The sequence below is a fragment of the Podarcis bocagei genome (genome assembly GCF_964188305.1).
Source record: "Podarcis bocagei genome assembly, chromosome: 4".
Lineage (NCBI taxonomy): Eukaryota > Metazoa > Chordata > Lepidosauria > Squamata > Lacertidae > Podarcis > Podarcis bocagei.
This window is the reverse complement of record NC_138128.1, coordinates 97,890,177-97,903,617: the sequence shown is the minus strand read 5'-3', so window position 1 is coordinate 97,903,617 and position 13,441 is coordinate 97,890,177.

Sequence of the window (13,441 nt, the reverse complement as noted above, 5' to 3'; positions counted from 1 at the left end):
GAGGGCCTGGGTCTCAGCTCCATTTTCTCCCCAATATTGTTTTCCCTTACTTCCACTGGAATCCGGTTCTGTCAGTTCTGTCTCTGGACGGGGACAGATAGTCGGAAGCAATGCCTAAGCAACCACTCACATTTATGTGTTTTAATAAAGTTGTGGCCAAAATTATGCTAAAAACCTTAAACAAAAATTCTGTGTGAATTGTGATTTTTTTGGGGGGTGGCTTGGGGACCTCGACACGCAAACCCGCCACTCCCTGACTCCAAGCTACTTCACTTTTTGACCCTTATTCTTGAAAAATGTTTCAGTTGATGAACACCTTTGCACCCAGTTAAGATATCAAAAGGCATTAAGTTTCAAGAAGATGGATTTCATTTACTTACTGTAGGTAAGGGAACGTTGTGATTTTAAAAGTTTTAAGCCTCTGAGTTCTGCTTTCACAGTTTTCGTAGCCACATTGTTAAATGCTTATTAACCTTGCCTACATCTCCAGTTCTGTTATATAAGTCAGCAGAGGACTAAATGGTGGTTACTGTGGGGAATCACACAGTTCTCCGGCTTTTAAAATCCTCATCGTAACATTGCATTGAAATTTTTAATAGCATACACTCTGAAGCTGTAATGTTGTTATTACTTTATGACTACTGTGTTATACAGTCAGTGCAAGTAAGTTTATACAGCCAAATGGTTACCAGAGCACTAAATGGGATAGGAAAAACAGCGAAGGCAAGCAGCAATAGGTCTGAATATATGTAGGAATGTGTAGGAATGGGAGGCACACACAGACAACGCTTAATTAGTGACCCATGATAACTTCACAGTTATTATAATTACCAGAAAGTAATAACTCCTAACATCAGCAGGATTTAATTTCAACTAAATCTGAGAGCCTATGTGAGCACAAATGGATGGACAAATATTTCTATTTCCAGTCTGTACTGTTTTCTCATTCACAAATCTGTTCCATGCCGTTTCTGAATTAATATTATTATTTAGATCCGAATTTAAATCCATATTTAAAAGTATTTTCTCTCAAAATGCACTTTCTGAAATGCATTTTTGATATGTTTTATGAGCACCAGAACATTTAGGAAGTGATAAAACCACGAAGTTCCAATCAGTACATCAGTTTAGCAGGGAAGTTTCTACTGTACTGAAAGTCACAAAGATTCTTCAAGTTTATGAATAGATGCTAACAGTTACTACATTTTGCCATATGTTTGCAATGGATGTGTGGCAAAACTCTTCCCACCTGGTGTTACATCAGGGGTCGGCAAAGTTTTTGTGGCTTGGGCCAATTCATGGTCCCGCAGACGCCTCAGTGGGCCGGAGTGCGCGCATACATGTGCAAACACTATTTCTGGCACTCCTTCCGGTGTGGAGGAGGCGTGCACAGCTTCCCATTGGCTGCAGGAACTTCCTGCAGCCAATGGGAAGTCGGCCAGCATCGCAGAGGCAGTCCCTGCTCTGCTCTGTGCCGGTTTAGTGCAGCACACGGGAGCTGACTGAGTGGGCAGTGGGGGTCCCCAGGTGGGTGGTGGGGGTCCATGGACTGGTTAAAGACCCCCATGGACTGCTTGTGGCCCATGGGCCTTAGTTTGCCGACCCCTGTGTTACATACTGTATAGACTAAAGTACTTACACACACATTGCAATAAGTTATGGCTTCATCAGCAGTCATTATAAATCCATGCAAAGTCACACACCAAAAATTGTGCCAAAGGAAGAGTGAAGTATTGGTTAGAATGTTCCAAAGTGTGACAAGGTTTGTGTAGAAACAGAGTGGATGGAGAAATCCACTAAAAGCAGTGTATACTTTTGGCCAGCCCCAGAATTTGGATTTAAGCCTAAATCTGGAACTTGGAGTTCTGAAACCCTTGTTTCGTGTGTGTGTGTATACACGCGAAGAGAGAGGGGCTAACAGCAGAGCATTGGCAGGTAGGTTGAGGGGGCTTAACCTTTCCCTACCCATTAATGGGTTGCAACTCGATAGCAGAGCATCTGTTTTGCAAGCAGAAGACCCCCAGATTCAATCCCCAGCATCCTTGTTGGTCATTGACCGTATTAAAGATATTTTGAATCCCCAGCATCTCCAGGTCAGATTGGGAAAGGTTGCCCCTGTCTGAAAGCATGGAGAGCTTTTGCCAGCCAAGTGTACAGAATACTGACTATTGGTATCACCTGCTATGGGGGGGCCTTCTTTCCTTCTGATGCACACATATTCTCCCCACTCGAACACTTTAAACTGATTTTGCCCCACGTGGACTCTGGCACATGAAGTTAGCACAAAGAGGCAAGAATTACTGAGTGAGAAAGGTGTCAAGACCTATTGCTGTGATCAACTCTTTCCTCCCTTCAAGTTCTAAATGCCCAAACCAACAAAGCTGTGCTTGCTGAAATAATATGTATTTCTAGCAGACAATAATGGAAAAACACACAACAGGCTTGCCCAAATTCATACATCCTGGTTTCACTATCTTATCACTTATTTGACTATTTTAAAAACTGGTTATGTCTAATAATGATAATGTCCAATGCTATGATTGTATTCCACAGTTCAACCCATACTATATCCAAATTTCTAATTGTGAAAATAGGTACATAAAGAATTATATATAAACTCATTATGTGAGTAAAACAAGAGGATTTTAAAGATTTCTTGTGCATTCTATGTAACAAGAACAGAATGGACCTTCAAATTGCTTTGAAACGTCTAAAGATCTTTAAAACCTCCCACACAGCTCCCTCTGCTGTTATAATTAGTTTTAATCTGCCAGGGAAAAAGTTGAACATACCTAGAGGCTAACCTATTTACTAAAACCAATTTTAAAATTTTCCTCATTTGACTGTGTAAGCCTGTTCAGAATAATCCAGTTGTGCAAGGTTGTAGGTTCATAGTGAAAGGAGATTATTTTTTGGTTCAAAGTTTTGTGCTGAAACAAAACTTGAGTGATATAAATGACTTCAATGGTCTAAAGACCATTGTGAATTCACATTAGTATCATCATAATTCGTATAGTTAAAGCCATGGTTTTCCCAGTAGTGATGTATGGAAGTGAGAGCTGGACCATAAAGACGGCTGACCGCCGAAGAATTGATGCTTTTGAATTATGGTGCTGGAGGAGACTCTTGAGAGTCCCATGGACTGCAAGAAGATCAAATGCATCCATTCTTAAGGAAATCAGCCCTGAGTGCTCACTGGAAGGACAGATCATGAAGCTGAGGCTCCAATGCTTTGGCCACCTCCTGAGAAGAGAAGACTCCCTGGAAAAGACCCTGATGTTGGGAAAGATGGAGGGCACAAGGAGAAGGGGATGACAGAGGATGAGATGGTGGGACAGTATTCTCGAAGCTACCAGCATGAGTTTGACCAAACTGTGGGAGGCAGTGGAAGACAGGAGTGCCTGGCGTGCTCTGGTCCATGGGGTCACGAAGATTCAGACACGACTAAACGACTAAACAACAATCATCATAATTAGCCTACCTTTGAATAAACATAGGCAGGAAGTGCTGTGTTAGTCAGTCTATCTCCTCCAACAAGAGAGAAACCAACTGTCATCTTGTGAAGAAGTTTCTTAGATAATGATCTTGAAAGTTTGAGAGCACCACTACTTATGCTTCCTGTCAGGGAAGAATTACGGATGATGGGATCATAATTGTGTTCTATAATTTATTGTAATTAGAGAGTGGATACAATTAACTTCCATTTATTTGAACCAGGTATCTTGTTGTTTTAATGTAAGGCACAAGGAAAGAATGATAAATACCTGATTATCAGTGGCAGTTCCCCTACTTTAATCCAAACACTTGACACAGGAAACATTTAAAGTAAATCAGAATAATTTCTAAGAATAAAATCAACCAAAAACAGTTAATAAGAGATATGCATTTCTTCCTATTTGTATTTATTGATTTATTACTTGCAATTTACATGTGTGTCGAGGCAATTTACAGATGTATAATAAACATAGCTAAGAATAGTTTTGAAAACAGCTAAAAAACCCCTGAAGATTGGTTTAAAAGCAATGAAACATGAACATCTAAGACAGAAACCAGCCAGAAAAGCTTGTTGAAGCAAAAATGTCTTCAGTTGATTTTGGAAAATACAGAAATTGAGTTTGTGTCATATCTGTAGGCATACCTGTGACCACAGGGCAAAGCCATCCAGCCCCTCTGATCCCCTCTGATCCACCAGGTGGGTTTGAGTGGTTTGAGTGGGGATGTCCCTCTGCCCAAGCCTGCCCAGCTTCACCAGCTTCTGCCATTGTGGAAGCTTGACGGTCAGCAAGTAAGCACCTCTGGCAAAGTGTGCCCACCAAAATAATGGGTGGAAGCTACTGCCAGCAACAGTAACTAGTGGCAACTCCTAAAACAGGATGGGATGGTGTGGGGAAAGGTGGGGCCAGCAGAGGATAATAATAATAGTAATAATAGTAATAATAATAATAATAATAATAATAATAATAATAATAATAATAATAATAATAATTTATACCCAGCCCATCTGGCTGGGTTTCCCCAGCCACTCTGGGCAGCTTCCAACAAGGTATTAAAATACAGTAATGAATCAAACATTAAAAGCTTCCCTAAACAGGGCTGCCTTCAGATGTCTTCTAAAAGTCTGGTAGTTGTTCTTCTCTTTGACATCTGGTGGGATCCCTTGGAATCATAGAATTGTAGAGTTGTAACGGACCCCAAGGGTCCAGCCCACTGCAATCTCAATTAAAGCATCCATGACAGATGGCCGTGCAACCTTTGCTTAGAAACCTCCAAGGAAGATAGATAGATAGATAGATAGATAGATAGATAGATAGATAGATTCTTTATTGTCATTACACTAGTGCAACATTGCACAAGTGCAACGAAATTGGATGCCATCCCTTAAAAACAACAAAAGCAAAACAACAACAACAACCAAACAAACCACCTTCCAACCACACCCACACCCACCCCCAAAAACTCTCAGATCTCACTATCGAGTTACAGCATTCAAAAAGGCCACAGCTCTTGGATAGAAACTGTTTTTCAGTCTATTTGTCCTTGACTTGATGTTTCTATACCTCCTGCCAGAAGGCAGTAGTGCAAACAGACTGTATCCCGGGTGAGATGGATCCTGCAGGATGTTGTTTGCTTTCCTAAGGCAACGGGAACCGTACAGTTCTTCCAAAGGTGGGAGAGGGTGACCAATAATCCTTTGGGCTGTGGTTATGACCTTCTGGAGCACCTTCCTCTCCCTAGCTGTACAACTGGAGAACCAAGCACAAATACAGTATGTAAGTATGCTCTCTATGGAGCCTCGGTAGAAGGACACCAGCAGTCTCTCACTCAGATTGTTCTTTTTTAAAAGTCTGAGGAAATAAATTCTCTGCTGGGCCTTCTTCACCAGAGCAGTGGTATTTGCGCTCCAAGTCATGCCCTCCAAGTCATGTCACTCCCAAAAACCTGAATTCCGCCACCCTCTCCACCCGTTCCCCATTGATATACAAGGGCTGAATGTCCACCTTTTTTCCCCTGTAATCCACCACCAATTCCTTGGTCTTAGCCGTATTAAGAGCCAGATTGTTCTCTCCACACCAAACACAGAGCCGCTCCACCTCGTCCCGATAGGCGGACTCATCCCCTCCTGAAATGAGCCCCACCACCGTAGTGTCATCAGCAAACTTGATGATTTTGTTGCTGGAGTAGATGGCTGTACAGTCATACGTATAGAGAGTCCACAACCTCCCGAGGGAATCGGTTCCACTGTCGAACAACTCTCACCATCAGAAAGGCCCTTCTTGATGTTGAGTCGGAATCTATTTCCTTGTAACTTGAAGCCATTGGTTCAGGTCCTGCTCTCTGGAGCAAGAGATGGCAGCCAGCCTAATCTAGGCCTCTTTGTTGCCTGAGAGCTGGTGAGGCAAAGAGGCATTTATCCTGATCCTACCCTCTACCTTGGCCAGTGCTCATGCCTGGTGTATGTGTGTGTGTTGTGCTGGCTGTACCCCTCCATCAAGGCCTGTCAATGCCGATTGGATTGGACTGTACTCATGTTTACCAAGGGTTATGTCTAATGAGGTCATTCAATTGGAATAAATGAATATGACTAAGTTAAGTCCATTGATTTCAATAGGTATACTCTGAGTATGATTTGGTCAGATACATTTAAAACACCTGGGATCTTGCTTTAGGAGTCATTCCTACACACACAGCCAAACTGCTTAATCCCACTGAAGTCAATGGGATTTAAGCACCCCAAATGTTTCCAGCATCGCAGCTGCTGCTTAATCTCCTTTAGCTTTTCAGAAACAGAATTTGAATATATCTAAGTTCCGGAGGGCTTACATTATCAAGACAACAACTTATATTTCCTTTTTGAGTGGAAATGGGATGAATAGCAAGAGATTTTTTTTAAAAAAAAAACCAACAACATTGGGATTTATCACTGAAAAATAGATGCTCATCTTGGTGATTAGTAGGCACAACAACTTTATTATTGTGTTGAATGAGGCTGTAGCTGTCTAATCACGGACAGCAATTGAATGAAATCCTTGAAGAAAAACTGATTCCACCCAGGTCTGTTCCCTCTACCCCCCAGCTCCATTTCTGAGCCAAAGTAGCCCTTCCCCTCTTGGAGGAGTTGCGCTCGCTGCCAAGGAGAAGATAAGTTCAATAAGCAATGGAATTGCATCAAAAAGGAGCTGCTTGCCAGGGCAAACAATAAACTACTTGAAAACACATTACTGTAATGGTGAGTTGGCAAGGAATCTCGCATCTTCCCTCTGTTAAGTGATTTCTTTATTCTTATAACAACAGCTCAAGTATGATTGAAAACAGAAACTAATTGAGAAGCAGATATGTAATGAAACACAAAAAATAACAATTACCCCCTTGGTAAGGAGTAGCAGGGATGGAAAGCTTTACATCTCCCCTACATACAAGAAGAGATTAAAATACAGTGCTGCAATTGTCACAAATTTCTCTCCTGCAACATGTAACATTATTTTGAACTGTGTGTGTAAAATATGTTAGAAACCCATTTCAAACCACTTCGATGGGGATAGTAACAGAGGATAAGCTGAAAATATTACATATGGTATGTGAAATAAATTTCATAGACGCAATAATATATACAGAGTAACAGTCAACAACAACAATAACCCATCTGGCTGGGTTTCTTCAGCCACTCAAATACATTACAGTGGTACCTCTAGTTACGAACTTAATTTGTTCTGGAGGTCTGTTCTTAACCTGAAACTGTTCTTAACGAGAGGCGTGCTTTAGCTAATGGGGCCTCTTGCTGCCTCTGCGCCGCCGGCACACGATTTCCGGTCTCATCCTGGGGCAAAGTTCTCAACTCGAGGTAACTCTTCCAGGTTAGCGGAGTTTGTAACCTGAGGCGTTTGTAACTTGAGGTACCACTGTATCTTACCAACAGGAGCACTGTGAGGTGAATCGTTATTATTAGCCACAGGCAGCTGATGAGGGCTGGATCAGCAACGATAATGACTTTTCTAAGACCACTTGCTGAGCTGTTGGCCGCAGCAATGTTGGAACTTACTGTAAATTCCCGATGTACAATAACGATTCTGATCCATAAACCATGGAAGAAGAGTTTGGATTTGATATCCCGCTTTATCACTACCCGAAGGAGTCTCAAAGCAGCTAACAATCTCTTTTCCCTTCCTCCCCCACAACAAACACTCTCTGAGGTGAGTGGGGCAGAGAGACTTCAAAGAAGTGTGACTGGCCCAAGGTCACCCAGCAGCTGCATGTGGAGGAACGGAGACACGAACCCGGTTCACCAGATTACGAGTCCACCACTCTTAACCGCTACACCACACTGGCTCTGTAATTCTGGAATGAATTGTGTACCCTGGTTTCATATCCAGGTGTGGAAGGAGCCCTCCATAACACATGTTCCTAAATCTTCTCTAGAGAGTTGTGGGAACCCCCTAAGAGATTGTGATGGGGGCCAGAGATGGTTTTGTCGCAATTGGAGACATCTTTGTGCTGATGGGACAATCTGCATAGCGCTAGATTGAATACAACCCACAGTTTCCCAGGTTAGAATTCACAGGAAACTGTGTGTGGTTTTTTTTATATATATACTTTTTCTGAAGCTGCATGCATGAAATGAGGAAAGAAGGAGAGGAACAAAGAAGGAGCTCATAGGCACATGGTTTGTTCTGGGCCAATAAACAACGTTTACCAGATCAGGATTGTTATTTACATATGAATCAGACCAAAATCCAAAATGTAGTACTAGAGTATATTTTTCAGTGATCATAGGTCACATCAAATTAATATACAGGCAAAATAAATTTTAAAATAGATGATGGCATGGATTGAATAAATAGCGAAACTAGTTCCACACTTCCATGCTGACTCTTTCTGAAGTAGAAGAAGAAGAAGAAGAGTTTGGATTTGATATCCCGCCTTTCACACCCTTTAAGGAGTCTCAAAGCGGCTAACAATCTCCTTTCCCTTCCTCCCCCACAACAAACACTCTGTGAGGTGAGTGGGGCTGAGAGACTTCAAAGAAGTGTGACTGGCCCAAGGTCACCCAGCAGCTGCATGTGGAGGAGCGGAGACGCGAACCCAGTTCCCCAGATTACGAGACTACCGCTCTTAACCACTACACCACACTGGCTCCCATTCCTGCCACGTGACAAACGGAAACAGAGAGGGCTTCAAAAAGCAGCTTGTAATAATGCCACTTAAAGAAAATAAGTATTATTTTGTAGAAAAACAACTTCCAAATCCCTGGGCATGTCCAATGTTGCTCCTTGGAACCTAGCCATGATTTATAAAAATAAGATAGTGATTTATAAAAAAAAGATAACAATGTTTTTTTCTATCTATAACAGCAATAAAAAATAGATTTTTTTCAGAACAACTGTTAATGTTGCTTCCTTTTATTCACTGGTCCTTTCCTAAGGATTGCTGCATTGTTTCCACATGGTGTTGGCAGCAGAACTGCCCAGCTGACTCCAAGATCAATACCTCCCCCAAAGTCTGAAATGATTATAATCTAGGTAAGCATAGAGACCTATCTAGAGCCAGTGGCATAGCGTGGGGGTGCAGGGGGGGCCGGCCGCACCTGGCGCAACATCTGGGGGGGCGCACTCGCAGCTCTCTGCCCCTACCTGGCTCACTCACTCTCTCTCACTGCAGTGCTGGCTGTGCGAATCCGATCCGAGCCGCTGGGTCGCCGCCCACTGTGGAGGGGGTGGGTGCCAGGCGTGCGGTGCGGAGAGAGAGCGAGGGACTATCTGGGGGAGGGACAGTGCAGCGGCCGCCCAGCGCAGCGCTGAGTGCGGGAGAGAACCACACCAGACCAGACCAGGCAGCAGCAAGAAGAAGCTGGCAGCGGCGGCAGGTTAGGGGTTAGGGGGCGCAAATTACTTGCCTTGCCCTGGGTGCTGACAACCCACGCTACGCCACTGTCTAGAGCTGCCCTTAATTCTCCCCTTCCCCAAATGCCACGACATGCAATGGAAATGGTAGAGGGTGGATAACTTCAAAGGAAGGAAGCCATTGTAGGAAACAAAAAACTCTGCCCTTGCTAACCATTCATAAATATCACTGGTGTGGGAGGTGGCACTGCACATTATAAACATAAGCATGATCATCAAAAGGTTCTGAGACACCACAGAAATGAAATATACATTACAGAACAGAACACAGACGAACAACTCAATACACACCAAGGTATTGCATGTACACCCAATGCTAATATCAAAGGCTGCTTGATGACCCGCACAGTCACTTATAGTCTTCTCAGCAAGAGGATGGTGTGTGTAGCCTAATATATAATGCATTCAATCGTGTGAGGGGAGGAGGAGGCTTACGGGCATGGTGGCAGTGGCAGCGTGTGGAGGTTTCAAGAAGCATGCTGAAAAGATGCCTGGGCTTGTGGCAGAGCAGGCGATCAGCATGGATTCTTCAATGCTTGCTACAAAGAACAGAGAGCACATTGCAGCACACCAAAAGGGGAACTTGAGTTGGTCCTTTTGCAAATTCCACTTGAAGGCCCTTCTCTACTCTATCAGCTTGTGCCGAAATCTTTTTAAAATCCTTGATATTTCAGCGTAGGTATGTAAGTAATTAAGGGACGCGGGTGGCGCTGTGGTCTAAACCACTGAGTCTTGGGCTTGCCAATCAAAAGGTCGGCAGTTTGAATCCCCATGACAGGGTGAACTCCCATTGTTTGGTCCCAGCTCCTGCCAACCTAGCAGTTCGAAAGCACATCAAAGTGCAAGTAGATAAATAGGTACTGCTCCAGCGGGAAGGTAAACGGCATTTCCGTGTGCTGCTCTGGTGTTGGTGTTCCGTTGCGCCAGAAGCAGCTTAGTCAAACTGGCCACATGTCCTGGAAAAACTGTCTCCCTCTCACCAGTTGAGGCCAAGGCCCGGAAAAAACCCAATATGGAGGCCGGTTGGCCGAAATATTGGGAAATAATAGAAAATATAGGAGGTAATTGGAGATTGCAGAGCTATGAAAAATTAAAGGATAAGGTGCAAGATTGGTTTCATTATGCCCAAATTAATGAGGTTTTTAAGTTGGATAAAAAAACAGGATTCCAGGTGGAAAAATCAAAACTTGAAACAGAGCTGTTAGAACCAAAGACCAAGGTATTATCGAGAATGTATAACTTGCTGCTGAAATGGAATACCCAGGATGAAACAGTTAAATCAGCCATGATAAAATGGGCTCAAGACATTGGTTACAACATTATGTTTGAAGACTGGGAAAAGTTATGGACCACTGGTATGAAATTTACGGCATGTAATGCCCTGAAAGAAAACATTATGAAAATGATATACAGGTGGTACATGACCCCAGTCAAGCTTGCTAAGATATATCATCTGTCCGATAATAAATGTTGGAAATGTAAGGAGGCTGAAGGGACATTCTTTCACCTTTGGTGGACCTGTCCAAGAGTGAAGGCCTTCTGGGAAATGATCTACAATGAGTTAAAAAAGGTGTTTAAGTACACCTTTCCTAAGAAACCGGAGGCCTTCCTCTTGGGCATTGTCGGCCAAAAGGTGTTAAAGAAGGATAGAACATTTTTTATGTATGCAACTACAGCAGCAAGAATCCTTATCGCCAAATATTGGAAGACTCAAGATTTGCCCACACTGGAAGAGTGGCAAACGCAATTGATGGACTATATGGAATTGGCCGAGATGACTGCCAGAATCCGAGACTTGGGAGAAGAAACAACTGAGGAGGACTGGAAAAAATTTAAGGACTATTTGCAAAAATTTTATAAGTTATATGAACTATAAAAATTCGCATGATTTGGAAAGGTTAGCTCCAGCAATGAGAGTTGATGACATTGAAATTAGATAACATTAATGAAAGAACCAATGTTTAAATGTTTAAATAAGGATAATATATGTGTTTATAGAGTAATTGGATAATAAGTAATTTAAACTTAAAAGGCAATTGAAGTATAAAAGAAACACATGAAACAAGGTTATAATTTGCTGACAAATTTATTATAAAGATTGCATTGTGCGGGAGATGTGGGGAAGTCCATTGGAGGATTGAAACAAGCTTTGGAAAAATCAGTTTTTCTTTTTTCTTTCTCTTTCTTTTCTTGTTTTTCTTGTTTTTCTGTACTGATATCTATCTGGAAAAAAGTAATAAAAAATATTATAAAAAAATAATAAAAAAGAAAAAAGAAAAACTGTCTCCCTCGGTCAGTAAAGCGAGATGAGCACAGCAACCCCAGAGTTGTTTGCGACTGGACTTAACTGTCAGGGGTCCTTTACCTTTACTTATGTAAGAAATTTAGACAACCATTTAAAATTAAATTAAAAACAATGAAACTTGGTTCCACGGCACTGAATCCCTAAAGGATTCTTATCTTTCATTTTGCCAGAAAGAAGATAGGAAGAGTTTATGGCGCATTAAAAAAAAAATGTAAAAAAGTGAAAGGGGAACTCTTTTCATCATTCATATTTTGAGTTTAATTAGCTGCTAAATGTGAAGCTTGTCATTACCTGTTGCATCAACATGCATTAGGAACCACCATTAAATAGCTTTTTATTTGTTTAACTGCAGCTCTGTGAGGGTTGGGAATTAATGTATTTCTGAGATTTGCTTCATAAAACTGTCAAAGGACAGCTTAAATGTTACACCTGCTGGAAGGCTAGATATTATCTGCATACCTGTAATGGGAGTGTTTCTCAAGTTGGTCTAACCCATTTAGACTGCAGTCACATACATACATACATACATACATACATACATACAGGTGTGGAAACAATGAGATTTACTCTTGAGTAGATAGGGCTGCGCTGCCGCTTACAAGTTGGTTGCCAAGATCAATGGGTGCTGGAGGCAACACAACACAGTGGACACAATGTATTTCACAACCTTGGCTCTCTTACAATACACTTGGATGCTTTTTTTGAATACTGCATTTCTGTTTTATGAAAGGTTTATGATCCCCACGATCCCATACACAGCATGCAACCATAGAGAAGAGGTTGAGAGCAGCAGTGGGGCACAGGTGAACTGCAGTTCCCATAAGCCATGACCATGGACCAAGCTTCCTTGCTGGGGCTGATGGGAGTTTTGAATCCATCAAAATCTAGAGCCTCACAGGTTTCCCATCCCTGGATTAGAGTGAACCGTGTGGTGAGTGGCCACGTTGGGAATCATCCCGACGGCACTTTCCCAACATCTGCAATCGACAGAGATGGCTGCTGACTCCCTGTGTACAAGGCCTGTTTAGTCTCTATGAATCCATATATACAACCAAGTGAAGAGATTTGAAAATGTGAACTGCAGTAAAAGACGCAACCAACACTGTCTAACATATATGGTCTCTCTGGATAAGCGCATGAGCGGGGGGAGTTATTTCAAGTTAGCCTTGATTGTTTTTGCACCAGTGTCCATTCATGCTTTCATACCAATGTTCATTCACATTTTGAGAAGGAAGAGAAACATTCAAGGTCTCCTCCCCCCTACACACTTCTCTTTTATCTCCATAAATGGCCTAAGGGTTAAGCCACCTTTTCATGCTCATTGCACTGCAAACAAATTATAAAGCTGCAAAGCTGTGTTGTCCTCCTCTCCCATTATGCTGCCCTTTCCTTTGGAGTTGTTTATTTCTGGTGTTATCTTTCATTGTTTGTGTACTATTGTGAGCTTGCTTTAACCTTTCAGACCTTCATTGACTTAGAAAGGAAGGAGGTATCAAGGGGTTGACCTTTCTGCAGATCTTGGATTTGAAAACAAACAAAGTTTGTATTAGCATGCAAGTTAATGAGAAAGGAAATAACTGCAGTATTTCAAAATGGGCTTAACAGAATGCGGACAACTAAATGAGTTAACATTCAAGAATGCCATTTTAATAAGAGGTTGCATATCAGACTGTTTGATTATTTACAAGAGTCATCGTTTTGGTTTGAGAACAGGAAAACGGAAATGAGCAAGGGTTACATT